Here is a 20,039-nt window from a genome sequence, read left to right on the forward strand (position 1 = left end):
TGTGTGTGTGTGTGTGTGTGTGTGTGTGTGTGTGTGTGTGTGTGTGTGTGTGTGTGTGTGTGTGTGTGTGTGTGTGTGTGTGTGTGTGTGTGTGTGTGTGTGTGTGCACGCGCACACACGTCCATATTAATATGTATTCCTCTATATTGGTGACTGATCAAACAAGACTTTTTCGTATACATATCTAAGTCTTCCTTGACTAGCTCATGCTTTAATCATCTTCTAGAACACCTTTGATCTGATTCTCACGTGTTTTGCATCCTCCTGCCACGCGCCCTCTGCATAGGCCACCTTGATATCCTTCACAGGCAGTGTGATATAGTGGTTTCGTTGTTCACGGAGGAGGAAATGCCTTGAAGGTCTTCTATCTCATTTGCTGCAATTATAGTCAAAGGTCACTTGTAGGCCACAGTCAGGACAGGGATGGTTAATATTGTTTCCTTGAAGTCTCTGACAGATGTGGAGAAAGGCATCAGCCATTTGATGCATTCTGTTTTGGTTGTTTCTTAGACTGCTCGGTTCTAGCTCCTGTTAGATTGTTTCCCTGGGGTCTATTCAGTATTGTTTAAACTATAAAACATTTGGCTACGTTATACCTAGATAAACAGATACACACAGGCACAAATACACACAGACATACAGACACACACACGTGTGTGTGTGTGTGTGTGTGTGTGTGTGTGTGTGTGTGTGTGTGTGTGTGTGTGTGTGTGTGTGTGTGTGTGTGTTTGTCTTTGCTTGTATCTGGGTAGGTGTGCGTGCGCGCGCGTGTGTATGTATGCGTATGTGTGCACGTGTGCATAATCTTGTACATATACATACACACTGCATTTATCCATCCTTTCCCCGGAAAATAACTATGCATAAATCATTACATCCAAAGGGCAAAATGACTTTTTATTCTTACCACTCAGTGAATTTAAATTGTGTCATTGCATATTCCCCTGTCCATATACAGTAAACTGCTTTGCGCTGCGTTCAACTCCGCTCGTTGCAATCTCCCCTTTCTTCATTATTTTCATATCTTATTTTCTCCTCATTCACCACCACTTGCCTCTTCTCCCGAGCTTGCTTCCAAACTCTCTTCCCTCTCCTCTTCCTCCTCCTTCTCCTCATCTTCTTCTTCTTCTTCCTCCTCTTGCTCCCCTCTCCCTCTTTCTCCCCTCTCCCTTCTTCTCTTTCTCCTCCTTTTGCTCTTCCTTCTTTACTTTATGGTTGTTCGACAGCAGCAACAACAACAAGAACAACAGTACAAACAACACCAAGAACAACAACAGCAACGACACCCCCACAAGCCGATAAACACAAATTCACCAACGTTCCGACGCAGAACATAATTAATTCCACCATCGACTTCGGGACGCGAGACGGGACTCATCGATGCCGCGTCCTTCCCGCGGCCCCGGCCCCGTCACCCACCCCCGGCCCCAGCGCCGCCCCCGCCTGCCGCCACTGACTCATCAATATATTGGCAGTTTGATCACAGCGGCCGGCGGCTACTATGGCTCTCATTAAATAGCTACTTGAGAGTTTGGCAGCCTGGAAGAGACGCAGGGTGTAGGGTGGCACAGTGTAGAAGGTCAAGGGTGAATTATTAGAGGGTGAGGGACAGAATACGGAGGAAATATATTTAAATTTTCTTTTAGATATTTTTTCGTGTATTTTTTAATTATGTTTCCCGGGGTACTATTTTTTACGTAATCAAGATAATCTCGCGGATGTTTCGTGCCCTTCTTTCTCTCACACTTATAGTTGAATGGTATACCCATATTTTCATACTCTGTATGGTTGCATATGCACACATAAAACATCTTCTCCAGTATATATTGTGACTGATATATAATAGTACATCTGCCTGTAGCATTGGAGAACTATCACGCCTAGTACTCGTTGAAAAAAACAAAAAATCCATAAACTGTGTAGACAAGTCACACTACAAAATCAGTAGAGGCGTTCTTCGCTGTCTGACTCTTCAAAGACCCAACTAGAATTCAACGCGAAATGCAATTCACCAAGAGCGGAGGCTCGAACGCGCTATGTCCATTACACCTTCGATAAAATCTCAAAGCGAACACACACTTGGCAGGACACATCCATCATGAACACTGAGCCTCAAACGCGTTTGCTCTGGGCGAGGATGACGTGCTGAGCAAAGGAGGAAGATTCTCAATCAGAGAATGAAGGTAAAAATAAATAAATGAATAAATAAATAAAGTTAGAAAATAACCAATTAATCAAATAAAACTAACAAATAAACGAATAGACAAACAAGTTGTTAATCAATTAACCAATTTATCAATAAATAAATCAATCAAAAATATGATAGCTAGATTAATGAACAAATAGAATAAAATAGATAACACATAAGTAAATAGGTAGACACATATATAGATAAGCATATAAACAGGTAAGTAAATAGAAATCGATAAACAAGATAGAAAATTCAATCCAACCCAATAGATAAATAATTCATTCATTAGGATAGATAAGCAAATCGATAGATAAACAAGATATAATACTATGTATTCATTGATATTCTATAGATAGGCACCCGCAATCAATTTACCTGAGTGGAACATACATTTTCTTTCTTGCTGAAGGTCTATTTTTACAAAATCTTGAATATCAGAAACGTTTGTATAATGTCTTGTGCGTTGGTGCCCTCGTCGGAAACATGCTTGCTGGTCTTCCATTCGCTTGCTTTGTGGGTTCGAATCCCGCATCCCTCTCCGATTCCCAGCAGTGGCTGTGGTTTACCTACCCCAACAGTACCTTGAACGCATAATAAGGCAAAGGTGATTGCTACTCATCGCCTCCTGGCGTAATCTCCTCCCCATCAATTTCTCTCTCTCTCTCTCTCTCTCTCTCTCTCTCTCTCTCTCTCTCTCTCTCTCTCTCTCTCTCTCTCTCTCTCTCTCTCTCTCTTTTTAGGTGAGAAACGTACGCCAGAAGGGGGTGATTAACTGCGGCCGGAGCCGTCACCTTTGCCCTATTATACGCTTTGGGGACTGTTGGGACACGTAATAGTTACTGCTGGGAATCGGAGATGGGTGCGGGATTCGAATCCATAACCAAGCGAATCCGAAACAAGCACGCTTCCGGTTCCGCCACCATTATATGATCGGACGATTGATTGAGAGTTGTTGTTCAAGATCTTGTTAGATCAGAGGGGAGGAAGGATTTGTTTTTTGTCTATCTTATGTATATAATGAATGGGAGATGTTCTAGGCTAATTAATCAGACATTAGAATATTAATGGTGAACGCAGACAAATACGAAAACAAGATAAGGACATTGAGATATCCCTGGTTACGAATTTCATCAGTGAACCAAACGGGGTTATTGTTATCATCGTTCTTATCTTCTCGTTTCCGGACGTAAAATCATTACATCTCCCATATGTCCTCCCTCTACTTACGAAGCTTATCTTTAATGGTATTGAATCCTCTATATTTCGACAACACGCGTTTTGAAAAATAAATGTGCTTGCATATGTAGCCAGCTTCAAATTGTTCATAAACGGGCATGTACGCAAGTATAATGTTCTCGCACGCCCAAACACACACACACACACATTTTATACATATATATATATATATATATATATATATATATATATATATATATATATATATATATATATATATATATATATATATATATATATATAACGTTTCGTCCCAAAAGGACTTCTTCAGAGGACGAAACGTTAGTAATAAAACTCCAACAGTTTTTGGCGTTCACCTCACCATCCTTCCACTCATTCTGTCTTATGTACTTCAACATATATATATGTATATATATATATATATATATATATATACATACATGTACATATATACATATATGTATACACACACACCACAAATATCTTTGCACCGGAATTAAGTTTGAGATCATATACATCTTTTTCATTTTACAAATATGGCTTCGCATTTTACTAACTCTTGAATTGATATAATTTTGTCTAGAACTTTGTCCTTTCGCTAATGATCACGTGACCCTTTTCATGCAATTCATTTCCTACGTTTGGCCTCGCCGCTCTGACCTTTCTGAATATGTAAAGCCTTGTTCAACTCTTCCTAGATTTTTTTTTTTTTTACTTTCATAGCCTTGTCTAATTTTACTTTACCTTGTTTTACTTGAGTTTCGTATTACAGAGCCATATCTCAATCTAGGATTGAGATATTTGGTTACTCGTGGTTTTTGCTCTACGCTCGTCATGGGCAGATCTTGCCCTTTCTCACCATCCACACTATCTCCACACTATCCTATTCATGTAGTTTCGAGGATTTGACATATTCAATGAATATCAATTTCAGGATTTGACATATTTAATGAATATTAATTTCAGATATGTTTCCATAGCTCGTTTCTCTTTGATTCATAGTTAGATTCTTTTTATTATTCTGTTACCCCAACAGGAAAATCTGCTATGTAAATAAAAGACATATATTTCAATCTACCTATATCTATCTCTCTCTTTCATATATATATATATATATATATATATATATTATATATATATATATATATATATACGTACATATATACATACATATATACATGCATATATACTTACATATATGTATACCTACCTACCTACAAAGAGGCACACACTCATACAAACACACATACGCGCGCGCACACACACACACACACACACATATATATATATATATATATATATATATATATATATATATATATACAAATACACACACTCAATCCCTTCATTTCAAAGAAGGTTTCTATAATCCGGTAAAAGAAATATAGAAATTTCATGCATTCGATATCTGAAATCATACATCTGATCTCTCAGATGATGCACCTGTTTTTTTCAGATCACGTGTCAATTTGTTCACTTTACGCATCTGTTCTTTACGACACTTGACATTTCAATTCATATCCTAACTTTTCGATGTCATCAATCTACGATTTTTATCATATTTTCAAACATCTCACCTAAACCATCAACCTTCATTACATTTTTTGATATTTCACCTACAACGCGTATAAGAGACACCGGTTATTCATCTGTGGGATCCGCCCATTCTCTGTGTAACGTGTAAGTTACTATCACATGAATGAAATCATCAAGTGGTAATTAATATTCATATACAAGGTGACATCAATTCTGAAAATTTTATGCGATGTAGACCGTATGGACATCGAGCTCTCCTCCACCTCAGTGCAATCGTTTAAGGAAATGCCAATCCTGATCGGGTACAGAACCTCCCAACTTCTATTCTTTGTTAGTGTGTGTGTGTGTGTGTGTGTGTGTGTGTGTGTGTGTGTGTGTGTGTGTGTGTGTGTGTGTGTGTGTGTGTGTGTGTGTGTGTGTGTGTGTGTGTGTGTGTGTGTGTGTGTAGCTTTAAGAATCATCTAGATAAACACCTCAGCAAGACGCTGTAATGATTATAATCTATTTTATATTGTTTTTGTTTTGTTATCATTTGTCTGCTTGATTCTCATTTATTATTAGTTATATGTCAATTTATTATTATTTACTATTTAACTGTTTGTTTATTACTTAACTATACCTAGGCATTTATGATTTTTTTTTCGCATCCGACCTAGAAATGGACCAAAAGGTCTCCTGTCGTCATGCTCCGCCTTTGCAATCCTTTGTAATGTGTGGATGTGGGTTTGGGTGCGCGCGCAAGTGTGTGTAATTCACTATGGTCTTGGATCACGTGTTGGACACATGATCGAAAGATATTTCCTTCCAGGAAGAGAGCTCAGAGCTCATATATGACCGATCTATGGGTACAGTGATCTGACACGCATACACACACCAAACTCTCCGCCCACGAGAGTTGGAGTAACGACTCGTAGCCCAGCGATACTGAAATTATTTTAGCCCTGGGCGGGATTCGAACCAGGACCGCCGTAGTGGCGGCCGGGAAATCTACCACTGCGCCATCGTTTATGTGTGTGTGTATGTGTGTGTGTGTGTGTGTGTGTGTGTGTGTGTGTGTGTGTGTGTGCGCGTGTGTGTGTGTGTGCGCACACTCGTATGAATACACGTCGAGGTGTATTAGACGGGAGAAGAAATGGGGAAGCTCGTACACCCGGGACACGATAATGAATCCCGCAAGATATCTCTCCTGCGCGGGGAGGGCGAGGGCGGTGGAGGGGATGGAAGGCCGGATGAAGGAAGCGGCACATCAAAAAGACAAAGGAGGAGGAGCAGGAGGAAGACGAGCTGCGGAAGGAAGAGGAGGAGGAGGAGGGTGAGGAGGAGTGGGAGCAGCAGGAGGAGGGAAGGAGGAGGAGGAGGAGGAGGAGGAGAAGGAGGAGGAGGGGAGGAGGAGGAGAAGGGGAGGAGGAGGAGAAGGGGAGGAGGAGGAGAAGGGGAGGAGGAGGAGAAGGGGAGGAGGAGGAGAAGGGGAGGAGGAGGAGAAGGGGAGGAGGAGGAGAAGGGGAGGAGGAGGAGGAGGAGGAGGAGGAGGAGGAGGAGTAGAACCAATAGCAGGAGGACGAAGGGCAGGAGAACAACGAGGAGGTGGAATAGGAGGACGAGGAGATGGAGGACAAAGAGGAGGAGGGATACGAAGTGAAGGAGTAGTAGGAGGGTGAATAGGAGGAGGAGGAAGATGAAGAGGAGGAAGAGGAGGACAAGGAAGCGTAGGACGAGAAGTAGGATGCCGAGGAGTAGGAGGACGAGAAGCAGGAGGACGACAAGGAAGAATGGAGAGGGGCACAAAGAGGACGATGAGAAGGAGGACGAGGAGGAGGAGGAGGACGAGAAGGAGAAGGAAGAAATGTGGAGTAGGAGGAGGAGGAGTAGGAGCAGCAGGAGGAGGGGAGGAGGAGAAGGAGGAGGAGGAGAAAGAGAAGGAGGAGGAGGTGAGGGGGAGGAGGAAGAGTAAGAGGAGGAGAAGGGGGAGGAGGAGGAGGAAGAGGACAAACATGAGGAGGAGTAGAACCAATAGCAGGAGGACGAAGGGCAGGAGGACAACGAGGAGATGGAGGACAAAGAGGAGGAGGGATACGAAGTGAAGGAGTAGGAGGAGGGTAAATAGGAGGAGGGTGAATAGGAGGAGGAAGATGAGGAGGAGAAAGATGAGGAGGAGGAAGAGGAGGACAAGGAAGCGTAGGACGAGAAGTAGGAGGTCGAGGAGTAAGAGGACGAGAAGCAGGAGGACGACAAGGAGGATGAAGAGGGGCACAAAGAGGACGATGAGAAGGAGGACGAGGAGGAGGAGAAGGACGAGAAGGAGAGGGAAGAAATGTGGAGGAGGAGGACGAGAAGGAGAGGGAAGAAATGTGAAGGAGGAGGAAGAAGGGGAGGAAGAAGGGAGAAGTAGGGAGGTAAGGAAGAGAAACTTTGCGGTGAAGGGGGAAGGGGGGAAGGAGGAAGGGGGGAAGGGGGAAGGGGGACATAAGGAATGGCAGGAAGAGGAATGGCGAGCTTGTAGGCTTGGCAATAACTGTCACAACACGAAGAGAAAAAGGAGCAACATCGATAATCATAAAGGGAAGAAAATGAGAAGAAATGAAGATGAAACGGGGCACAAGATCCCTTAGCGGAGTCGGAGGAGTAGAGAGTGAGAGGGAGTGGGGGGAAGAGGGAGAGGGGGAAGAGGGAGAGGGGGAAGAGGGAGAGGGGGAAGAGGGAGAGGGGGAAGAGGGAGAGGGGGAAGAGGGAGAGGGAGAGGGGGAAGAGGGAGAGGGAGAGATAGGGAGAGGGGGAGAGAGAAAGGGGGTTAGGGGGGTAGTGGGTAAAGGGGTAGAAGTGGTAGGGGGTGAAAGAAGATTTGAGAGATTGAGGAGGAGTAGGAGGAGGAGGAAGAAAAGGAGGAGGAAGTGAAAAAGGAAGAGGAGGAAGAGGAGGAGGAAGAGGAGGAGGAAACGGAGGAGGAAGAGGACGAGGAAACGGAGGAGGAAGTGAGGAAGGAAGAGGAAGGATAGGAAAAAGTGAGGGAGGAAGAGCAAGAGGAGGAGGAGGAAGAGAAGGAGGAGGAACAGGAGGAGGAGGAAGAGGAGCAGGAGGAAGAGGAGCAGGAGGAGGAAGAGGAAGAGGAGAAGGAGGAGGAGGAGGAGGAGGAGGAGGAGGAGGAGGAGGAGGAGGAGGAGGGAGAGGAGGAGGAGGGAGAGGAGGAGGAAAAGAAAAAGAGAGATAGAGAATGAGAAAGATGAACAGCGGCAGCAGAAGAAAAAGAAAATGAAGGAGAAGAATAGTGGAAAGATAAATAAAAAATAATAACTATTTACCAAAGACTTCAAAAATATATATATTTTTCTTTTTATAGAGGAAGCGAAATATTCTAAAAAGATGAAGAGGTAAAATATTGATAATTTTCATCGGGAGTTTAAACAAGAGCGCGTCTGATTTTCTGGAGAAAGAAAGAAAAAAAGAAAAAAAAAAAAACGAAACTTTTAATGAGTGGCGGCGCGGGGAAATACTCCAAGCGCCATTTTCACTTTTTAATTTTTTTATCTATTTTCTTTTTTGAACGCCAGATTTCGTTCATAAAGTTAGCTAATATCAAAACTCGTATATCTACAAGGGTGGTTCTACGTAGATATACGAGTTTTAATATTGGTAAGATTTAGGAGCGATTTCTGGTGTAAAAACGGAGTAAGAAAAAATAATAGTAATAAAAAAAAAGTCGCTTGGAGCGTTCTCTTCCATCGCTATTCATTCTCACATCCCGTCCCTTTCATCATGGTGACGTACTGTCCATCTTCTGTCCCAGAAAAAGACGGGAAGCAAAGAAGGGAACGAATTAGATCCCCTTTCGACGACTACAATCAATCCATCAATCAATTCATCAATCCATAAATCATATAATCAATTAACCCATCAATCAATCAATCCACCAATCCATGAATCCATCAACCATTCCATAAATCCATCAATCCATCACTTATTCCATAAATCCATCAATCATCCATGGACTCCATCAGTCATTCCATGAACCCATCAATCCATCAATCAACAATGAAATTAACATAAAAACAATAAATCAATAGACAAATAAATCAATAATGAACAACTGTCTATATAATAAATAACACAACAAATGAGCAATGATAATAATTGGCTTACGATAAACGATAAACAAATAAAAATGAAATATGAATAATCAAGTAAATAAACAAATACGTAATTAGATAAACAATTAAGTAGAAAACAAATACTAAAAAACTAATAAGTTAATCAATAAAAAGATAAATGAATACACAAATAAATGAATGGAAAAAACAGAAAAAAAAATCGTCTGTTGTGCATTACACGCGTGTCACTACATTGAAGGGACTCCGGCCTCGTAACCGAGCGGGTGACCAGTGGATGAGTATGTCTGGCCGTTTGCTTGTCTGTCCGTCCGTCTGTCTGTCTGTCCGTCTATCCGTCCGTCTGTCTGTCTGTGTCTGTGTCTGTCTGCCTCTCTCCCTCCCTCCCTCCGTCTCTCTCCCTCCCTCTCTCTCTCTCTCTCTCTCTCTCTCTCTCTCTCTCTCTCTCTCTCTCTCTCTCTCTCTCTCTCTCTCTCTCTCTCTCTCTCTCTCTCCCGCGGCTACGGAAAACTGTTGCGAGCTTGCATCCGAGCAACGTCCGGCTGCAAAGTCCAAACGTGAGGTATATAATGGTGGCGGGGGAGGGGAAGAAGGGGCAGGGGACAGGGAGAGGAGAGGAAGAATAAGGCGGAGGAGTGAAAAGACGCGGAGGGAGTAGAAGAGGGAAAGGGGAGGAATGGAATGAAATTGTCTGTAGTATGTTTAGTTGAAGTTGGCGGAGATCTTCTTATAAATACATGCTTTGTTGCTCATACACACACATACACACACACACACACACACACACACACACACACACACACACACACACACACACACACACATATATATATATATATATATATATATATATACATACATACATACATATGTGTGTGTGTGTGTGTGTGTGTGTGTGTGTGTGTGTGTGTGTGTGTGTGTGTGTGTGTGTGTGTATGTGTATATATATATATATATGACGTAAACGGAGTACGAAACACAGGAGTCTTGATCTTGAGTTTATTCCTGACTAGTTTCGCAGGTATGCTTTATCAAAGATAAATCATACCTGCGAAACTAGTCAGGAATAAACTCAAGACCAAGACTCCTGTGTTTCCTAGTCCGCTTACGTCAACCTGTCAGAATGTCTCAACATGTATACATATATATATATATAATATATATATATATATTATATATATATATATATATATATATATATATATATATATATATATATATATATATATACATGTTGAGACATTCTGACAGATTGACGTAATCGGAGTAGGAAACACAGGAGTCTGGTCTTGAGTTTATTCTTGACTAGTTTCGCAGGTATGATTTATCTTTGATAAAGCCTTCCTCAGAGAGAATTCTCTCTGAGGAAGGCATACAGGCGAAACGTAAGGGAATAAAAGTACCCCCGCCGTCATTCTGAGTTTTCCTAGGCCAATTTACTCAGATTTGTCAAATCTGATTCAAAATATATCTGTATATATAAACGTATACATACACACATTTATATATATATTTTCATGTTAATGTGTTCCAACAATATTTTTATTCCAACCTTTGATGACTATTTTCATAAGTATTTGCCATGTTTTAATGAACACCATTGTTTAAGAGAATAAACATCAACTCTTCATACTGTACCAAATAACTTAAACTATTCTTTCTTTTCTCTATAGGTGCTGGTTGGCTGTCACATATCTTGTCACCTAAGAGTCACATAAGACTCACCTAAGGGTCACCTAGTCTTCTAGAGGTAGGTGAAGTTTTAAGTTGGATGAATATCAAAAGACGAATAAAGTATATTATATATATATATATATATATATATATATATATATATATATATATACATATACATATATATATACATATACATATACATACACATATATATACACATATATACACATATATATACACATATATATACACATATACATACATACATACATACATACATACATATATATATACATACACACACACACACACACACACACACACACACACACACACACACACACACACACACACACACACACACACACACACACACACACACACACACATACATATATATATATATATATATATATATATATATATGTATACATCATATATATATTATAAGTAATATACACATGGGTAATTTAATTCTATAATAATGGAAAACATTCTATACTATAGTTTGTTGAACAAGCTGCTTTATTTTAGGTTTTAAAATTGTGTTATGTAGATTAATTTTGTCAGTAATTTGAAAGCGTGGTATATAGTCTGCGGACAAGCCTCTGCCTGTACTCAGATTAGTAAACGGCGTTGTGTAGACGCCTCCTACATTACCTATGTTAGTTTTGGGAGACATATCATTAACTGATAGATCTAAGTTATTAGAAAAGAACAGATATATGGTGCGTAAAATATAAGGATACGGTTTCGACTTGAAATATGTTTGGTTACAAAAAAATAGATAAATGAATAAATAAATAAAAATAAATAAAAGGCAGCCACCCACCACAGAAAAATGCCTTTTGGATGCAAACCCACCCCACAAGGGCCTCTGTGGCGTGTACCTTGCCACAAAAAAGTGGCCGGCCACAGAAAAATGGTCGACGATATTAGTCGACACCACATACGAGCCACAGTTTATGTGCGCCTCCATCATGGAATTGGGTAAGCTCCCAGAAGATCATATTAACCCAATGGACACAATGGTGTCCTTCAATAATTTTATCATGGCTAGCGTTATACTATCTATTCAGCTAAGGTAGTGTTACTGTATTGAGGAGGTTATTATGAATGAATTTTTAGGACAAGGGAAAGCTGCTGTTTATTGTTGCCGTTTCTGGGGACGTTAAGATCCACGGCGTATTAGTGAGTTAAATGTTGTCATGCTATTAGATAAAGATAAACAAGATGATATGGAACAAATAGAATTAAATGAAAATACAAAAAGAAAATAATTCTACCACTTATCGTTCCCGCCTTAGGTGCTGGCTAAGACCCCCAACAATGTTCAAGCAACTTCAACATTATAGCATTAAAAAAAAATAAAGAAAAATAAAAAAAAAAAAATAAAAAAATGCAAATGAGAACAAAATTAATGAAAACAAAATATTTTAATTTTATTTAAAGTCGAGTTTGATTCCCAATGACTTTAGTTTAATTCCACTTGCCCTGATACCCGTGAACATTGGGCAAATGTGATGGCTTCGGCCGCAACGAGGGACTTTCTACACCGTCATTTCATAGAGGCCCGTTCAATTTGATAATCCAATCACATTTTTTATTTTTATTTTTTATTTTTTAGAAGAGTAAAAGATACTATGCTGGATTTAGCAGTGTCAGATCGATATCTTCAGCCACGAATTCTCTCAAGATTTCGCCTTTACAAATAAAATAAATACAAATATCTCTGTGATTTCCTGAGTGTATATTATATATATATATATATATATATATATATATATATATATATATCTATATATATATATACATATATATATACATACACATATACATATATGTATATATATATATATACAGTATATATATATATATATATATTTTTTTTTTTGCAGAAACCATCGGGAAATTGAAAAAACAGATACCGAACCTTTTCGTCTACTAAGACATTGTCAAAGGTACCTTTGAAAATGTCTAAATAGACGAAAACGTTCGGTATCTGTTTTTTCAATTTCCCGGTGGTTTCTGCAAAAATATTTTATCACGTGTGTTTTGTGATTTCTTTGCATATATATATATGTATACATTACATATAAGCATATACGGTATATATATATTTATATATTACATATATATCATATGTATTCATATCTATGTACATACATATATATATATATATATATATATATATATATATATATATATATATATATATATATATATATATATATATAAAGGTGGGACAGGAGGAAGAGGAAGAAAAGAAGAGGAGTAAGAAAAGAAGAGGAGGAGGAAGAGGGCGAGGAGGAGGAGGAGGAGGAGGAGGAGGAGGAGGAGGAAGAGGGCGAGGAGGAGGAGGAGGAGGAGGAGGAGGAGGAGGAGGAGGAGGCTGCCACCAGGTGATAGGTAGAAGAAGACAAGAGAGATCGAGAGTCACTTAGGCGTGATTTGGTAATTCCGTCGAGAGAGGTTGGACGAAGAATGTGTCCTCGGGCACCACCACGTTCAGGACCCCACAGATTCCTGCCCCCTCTCGAGATAAGGATCCTCACGAGTTAAGCGGTCATTTCGAGGAAAATGACGTGGGCAGACGAAAAGATAACAAGGCGGAATTATAAGGAACGCTACCAATTTACGTTGAAGAAGGAAATGGACAAAAACTGGTTTAAAAGAGTGGTTAACGAATGCAATAGACTTAGTAACCATGTAGTGAGCGCAGAAAATTATAGATGTTTTAAGTGAAGATTAGATAACTTTATAGATAGGTAGTAAGGGGCATAGAACTGCCTGGTGCAAGCCTTGTGGTCCCTTGCAGTCTCTTCTATTCTTATATTCTTATAATCGATGGCGAAAGCAGAACCTCTCAGTAAATTGTGGAGAATATGTTGCAACGAGTCTCGACCACTTTTCTCTCAATTAGGTCCAAGTTTGCTGCTGATAAGCATGAATAGGTTTTGGTCCCAGACGTTTTGTTCAATCTATGTTTGATTTCTTGTTCACTTGTTCTTCCTTGTTCTCTTGTTCGCTGTGCACTGACCCTATATTACGTTTGTTTTAACAAGTAATTCTCCGTTCCAAAGTAAATTCACTTCCTGGTAAAAATTAATAAATAAGTAGGTAAATAGATAAATTAATATATAAATAAACAAATAAGTAAATGAATAACAGATGAATAAACGAGCAAATGTATATATGAATATAAAATAAAGAATGAAAGCTAAGTTAAATAAATAGATGAATAAATGAACGAATGAAAAAATTAATCAATACATAGAAAAGTTACATGGTTGGAGGTGTACCGATTCCTAAATAGGCAAGAATTCACCAGCCACACGTTATGTATTATATATATACTGTATATATATACATATATTATATATAGTACTACACACACCACACACAACACACAACACACACACTCACACACAACAACACCATTATATATATATTATATATAATATATATATTATATATATATGTGTGTGTGTGTGTGTGTGTGCGTGTGTGTGTGTGTGTGTGTGTATTTTGGCCTAATTTATCTTGTGCTGTACTTTGTTTCTATTTGTATTTTTGTATTTTTCATTTCATTTCATCAATCTTTATTTTGTTTTAATTTCATTATTCTATTTTGTGTCATCTTGTTCTGATTTAATTTCTTTCATCCTGTATTATTGTATTTAACTACTTTTATTACATTTCATTCAATTTTATTTATCTATTTCTCTATTTCTGGAAAGAATGAGTGAAGAAAGGTTGGAAAAAGAAGTGTGGAAGGCAAAGGTGGATGGAGTGATCATGAGGGGGCGACCGAGAATGAGATGGATGGATGGGAGTGAAGGGGGCGTTGAGTAAGAGGGGGGTGTCTGTTGAGGAAGGAGGGAAGTGGGCAGAAGACAGGCGTGAGTAAGAATGGCTGTGTATGGATGATACTGTGATGGATGGAAGGGAGTGGGTGGGGGGTTAGTGAGTGGTTATGTGTGAATATTTTGACGCAGCCCGAAATGATTTCTCCCCGTCTTTAATGTTTCTGCATGAGGGGAGGGAGAGGGGAGGTGTCGTCAATTAAATTATGTGACCTTGCTATGGATGTGCTATGTTTTGTTGCATTGCTTCTGACCCAGGGCGGTGGGCGAGATGCAGGAATGACCTGTCATCCAGGAGGAAGCAAGATGAGAGGGAGGGAGGGAGGGAGGGAGGGAGGGAGAGGTGGTGAATGGCAGTGGAACGGGTGGGAGTGGAATTATGCCTTTTGATTTTGGTTACCTCCCTTGTAAGGGAGTATGTATGTATTTCTGTATGTATGTATGTACGTGCGTATGTATGTGTGTATGTATGTATGCATGTATGAATCTATTTTTGTATGGGTTGGGGATCACTGATGGAGAGCTCTGACGACAGAGAATCTGCCCGGTAAATCCTCCGAGAGAAAGAAAGAAAGAAAGAAAATAAAATATAAAGAATGAATCAACAAAAGACACCAACAACCCGTTTTCGTTCTATTGACGATGACGATTTCCCGGACTTTATTCTAGTCAATTCTAGACAACTTGATTCAGCTTAGAATAAACTCTGAACCACACAGGATTAAATCATAACACCTTAATTTTGATTTGATGTGCAGAATCTAATTATGCCAATCCTATGATACTTCTTTTTATAACCAATATCACACTGCAGTAATCTAATGCAGATCGACCTGCTTGTTTGAAAACGTTGTCTAAGTCCACGAACTCTCAATTCTGAATAACCCGTGGCCTGGCTATCCGAGTCCAAGGGGCAAAGGTGACGGTGTTGGGTGCATATGAGTGGCAAGCAAATCAAGAGGATTATTAATGTCCGCATTTTTTGGTCGTTCTGTGCTTACGTCTTCCATCGGAGAGATCATCACTCATTCTTAATCAGAAATATCACGCACTCTTTTCCTTTTAGTTAAATCATCCCCAGTAATCTAGATAATGGAATATCAACTTTTTCTCAATTATCAACTCTTTCGGCTTGATGTGTTTCTCCATTTACTCCCTTACTTCCATAGAAAAAAAATAAAAATGAAATAAAATAAAATAAAATAAATAAAAATAAAATAAATAAATAAAATTAAAAATAAATAAATATAGATAAATAAATAAATAGATAGATAGATAAACAAATAAATAAATAAATAATAATAGCCATTATAAAGGGACAAAAAACACTCCCTTCCTCCCCCCCTCCCCCCTCTCGACGTGCATACATACACATTTATACTCGTACACACATGCATCCATTCTCTCTCATACACACACAATATACAAAACGAAAATTAAATTATTATTCAACTATCAGGTACATCAATTATTTAACTCTTGCCATGTGATTTCTACCCCCTAAGGGGAGCACATTTACCCCCCAAGGGGGTAATTTTACCCCTGGTTGAGAATCACTCATCAAGAGCTTTTTACCCCGAGCTCTCCGGGTAGACTTGCCCCTTTTCGTTTAATCAAACTAAGTTTTCCTTCACCTCATCTCCTCGGAAGAATTGGAAAAGTCTTCCCAATTAAACCTGCAATAATTTGCTTTGTCTTTCTTGGTGACTAACCTGGCAGAAGCTTTGTGTTTAGGAGGAAGAGCGAATGGCGATTGATGTCTTTGGAGGTTGGAGGGGGGAGGGGATGGAGAGAGGTAGGGGACAGACGGAGGGAGGAAGGGAGGGAGAAATGGAAGAAAGGCGGGAGAGAAGAAGGGAAAGGGCGGAAGGGGGAAAGAGGGAAAGAGAGAAAGAGAAGGAGTAACGGACGAAGGGAAGATGGGAGAGAGGAAGGGACGGAAAATGGGAGGAAGGGACGGAAAATGGGAGGAAGGGAGGAAGGGAGGAAGGGAGGGAGGGAAGGAGGGAAGATGGGAGGAAAGGAGGGAGGGAGAGAGATGGGTAGAAAGAAGAGAGAGGAGATAGCAGAGGGGAGGTGAGTATGTGAGAGAGAGAGAGAGAGAGAGAGAGAGAGAGAGAGAGAGAGAGAGAGAGAGAGAGAGAGAGAGAGAGGATTAGAGAGAGAGAGAGAGAGAGAGAGAGAGAGAGAAGGGGGAAAGAGAGAAGGGGGAAAGAGAGAAAGGGGAGAGAGGGGAGAGAGAGGGGGACAGAGAGAGAGGGGGGGGGTGAAAGAGGGGGGAGAGGGAGAGAGAGGGAGAGAGAGAGAGGGGGGAGCGAGGGGGAGGAGAGAGGAGAGAGAGAGGGGGGAGATAGAGGAGAGAGAGGGGGAGATAGAGAGAGAAGAGGGGGGAAATCGCTGGGATGGTGTCTCGTGCTCTCTCTCGTTCCACTCGCGTCTCTCTCTCGCGCTCGTCGCGCGCCTCTCGCGCGCGCTCTCGCTCTCGCGCGCTCTCTCTCTCTCTCTCTCTCTCGCTCTCTCTCTCGCGCTCGCTCTCGCTCTCGCTCGCTCTCTCTCTATCGTCTCTTCTCGTCTGTGCGCTTTCGCCCTTCTCTCTCGGGCTCTTTATCTCGGCTCTCGCCGCTCACTCGCCATCCTCCCCTCCCCCCCGCTTATCACACGCACTCTCACGCCCTCGCACCCCCCTCACGCTATCACACTCTGCGCACTCCCTCTCACGCCCCCCTCGCGCGAGCACACTCGCATTCTCACTCCCTCTCACTGCCCCCTCGCTCTATCTCTATCTCCAGCTCTCTCTAGTCTCGAGCGAGCGAGCGCGATGTCGATCTCTTGGCTCGATGTGCGCGGTCGACTTGGTACCAATTGATGCCCAACACTGAGCATCAACCCCGTCTGCTTTGTGCCAATCGGTCTTTCTTCCATTTTAGTCTATTGACACCAGGATTTTCTTTGTTCCGCTCTTTGATGCTGACAAGGAACATTTTTAACGATGTTTTCACTTATATGTGCGCGCTTTAACGATCACACGACTACACGCACACACACAAATACGCGTGCACACAAACAAACACGTACACAAACACAAGTGAAAACACACAAACAAATACGCACACACACAAACACAAGTGAACACTCACAAACAAATACGCACACACATACAAACACACGTGAACACACATAAATAAATACGCACACACACGCACACGCGCGCAAACACACACACACACACACACACACGCGCGCACACATACACAAACACACACACATATATATACATGCACACACACACAAATATGCACACAGACATACACACACACAAACATGCACACACAGACGCATGCGTCTTACTTCTCACCTTTATCTACTTACAAATATGTATTGATATTCAATGTCAACCCCTTTCGGCGAAAAAGAAATGGCTCAGACAAGTTTTATTTTTTTCTGTGGTGTGTTGATATTTTTAATATGTCTCTCAAAGCCAGAACATAAGACCAGTAGACAATTTCACAATATAATTGAGAATAGACACCTTACATGCTCCACGTATTTGCACAAATCGACGAATGAATAAATTTGACTAATGACAGAACAGCAAAGCCAGATGGAAATCACGTGTGTGTAGTTAACTGGGGAAATTTTGAAGTTTAATTAATTTGAAATTAGTTTTGAGACCTAAAAGTATTTGAATAACTTATCTGAATGGATATGATTTTCTTTGTAAAATTATAAAGACCAAAAATCATAGAAATGTGAATAATTGAACAAATGAATAAGTAATTTAATCAAGAAATTAATAAATAGATGAATAGATAGATAGGTACGTATATCAATCAATGAATCACTTAAGCAATTAACCAATCGCCTAATCAATCAATCAATCGATTAATCAACCAAAAAAATAAATAAATCGAAAAATAACTACTAGACAACGTCACAAAACATTTTAATAATTCAAAACTATTCTTTACTTGCGGTGATAGTAACAGAAAAGGAAAACTAGAAAACCTCATTTGTTGGCACTCTAGAACCAACTCACTCCTATCTAGATTTCGCTTTTATCGAAAAGCAATAGTACTAGAACGTTTTCCAATTGTTAGTATACAGAATACGAGTGTGAAATGCCCTTCTTGCTCTCATTGAACAAACTGCGCTCCTAAAGGGGTTTTAGAAGCCGTTAGAATATCGTTAGGTGTGTCTGAATCTAAACAGATTGGAGTAGATATGCGTTAACGAATTTTACTGGTACTCACTTTGCAGGTTGGCATTGCTGGTCTCCGTCGTAGCAACGATGGGAGATGACAATACACTTGGGTGGTGGTGGTGATGGTATGTTTGTCGCTGTGGTAGTGGCGGTCGGTGGTGGTAGTGGTGGTTTTGTAGTAGTGGTGGTGGTGGTGGTATTGGTGGTGGTGGTATTGGTGGTGGTAGTAGTGGTAGTGGTGGTAGTGGTGGTGGTGGTAGTAGTGGTCGGTGGTGGTAATGGTGGTTGTGGTGGTAGTAGTGATGGTCAGTGGTGGTTGTGGTAATGGTGGTGGTGATAGCAGTGGTGGTGGTGATAGTAGTGGTGGTGATGGTGATAGTAGTGGTGGTGATAGTAGTGGTGGTCGGTGGTGGTTGTGGTAGTGGTAGTAGTGATGGTGGTGGTTGTGGTAGTGGTGGTAGTGGTAGTAGTGATGGTCTGTGGTGGTGGTAGTGATGATGGTGATGGTGCTGGTAGTGGTGGTGGTTGATGTGTTCCTCCTGGGCGCTTTAATGTTGACCGGCTGTGACGACAGAAAATGGCCAAGAATGAACGAATTATAATTTTTGGGCATAAACAGCCAAGCGACGGAGTCTTTTGGCCATTGAGCGTAAAATGGCCAAGAGCAAATAAAAGATATCTTCTTTACATTCAAAAATAGGACAAACGCCGTGAAAGAATAAAACAAAAAATCGGAAAACTAAATCAGAATGCAGAAGAAAGAAACATGCGAAAAAGATCTCGAAAGAACAAAACGAAATTAAAGTAATGAATTACAATGGGTCTTCATTTGTTGGCGTCATCGGAAGCGTGCTGGCCTCATATTCGTTTAGTCATGGGTTCGAATCCCGCACTCCTCTCCGATTCTCAGCAGTAATCGATAATTACCTGCCCAACCAAAGTGCATTGGGTACAGGTGATGACTTTGGCCACAGCTACTCAGCGTCTCCTGTCGTAGGCTCCTCACCACCTATCTACAATGAAAGGAAATCAATCTATAGATCAGGTCATCCTTGCCTCACAGGTGGGCGAGGGAGGTCAGGAACAAAGAACCAGGAACAAGGTCACAGAGACCTGATGATTCTTGTGTCCTTGACCTGAGGACCTTTGTGTTCTAGTTTGAAGGTGCTGATGGCATTCGTCTCCAATTTGGATTTCAATAAACAATCCCTAATAGTCAAAACAATGTCGGACGAGCCTGAATACCAGGTAACCAAATAAACAGATAAAAA

The sequence above is a fragment of the Oratosquilla oratoria genome, chromosome 23 (genome assembly GCF_046742065.1).
Source record: "Oratosquilla oratoria isolate Oo_2021 chromosome 23, ASM4674206v1, whole genome shotgun sequence".
Lineage (NCBI taxonomy): Eukaryota > Metazoa > Arthropoda > Malacostraca > Stomatopoda > Squillidae > Oratosquilla > Oratosquilla oratoria.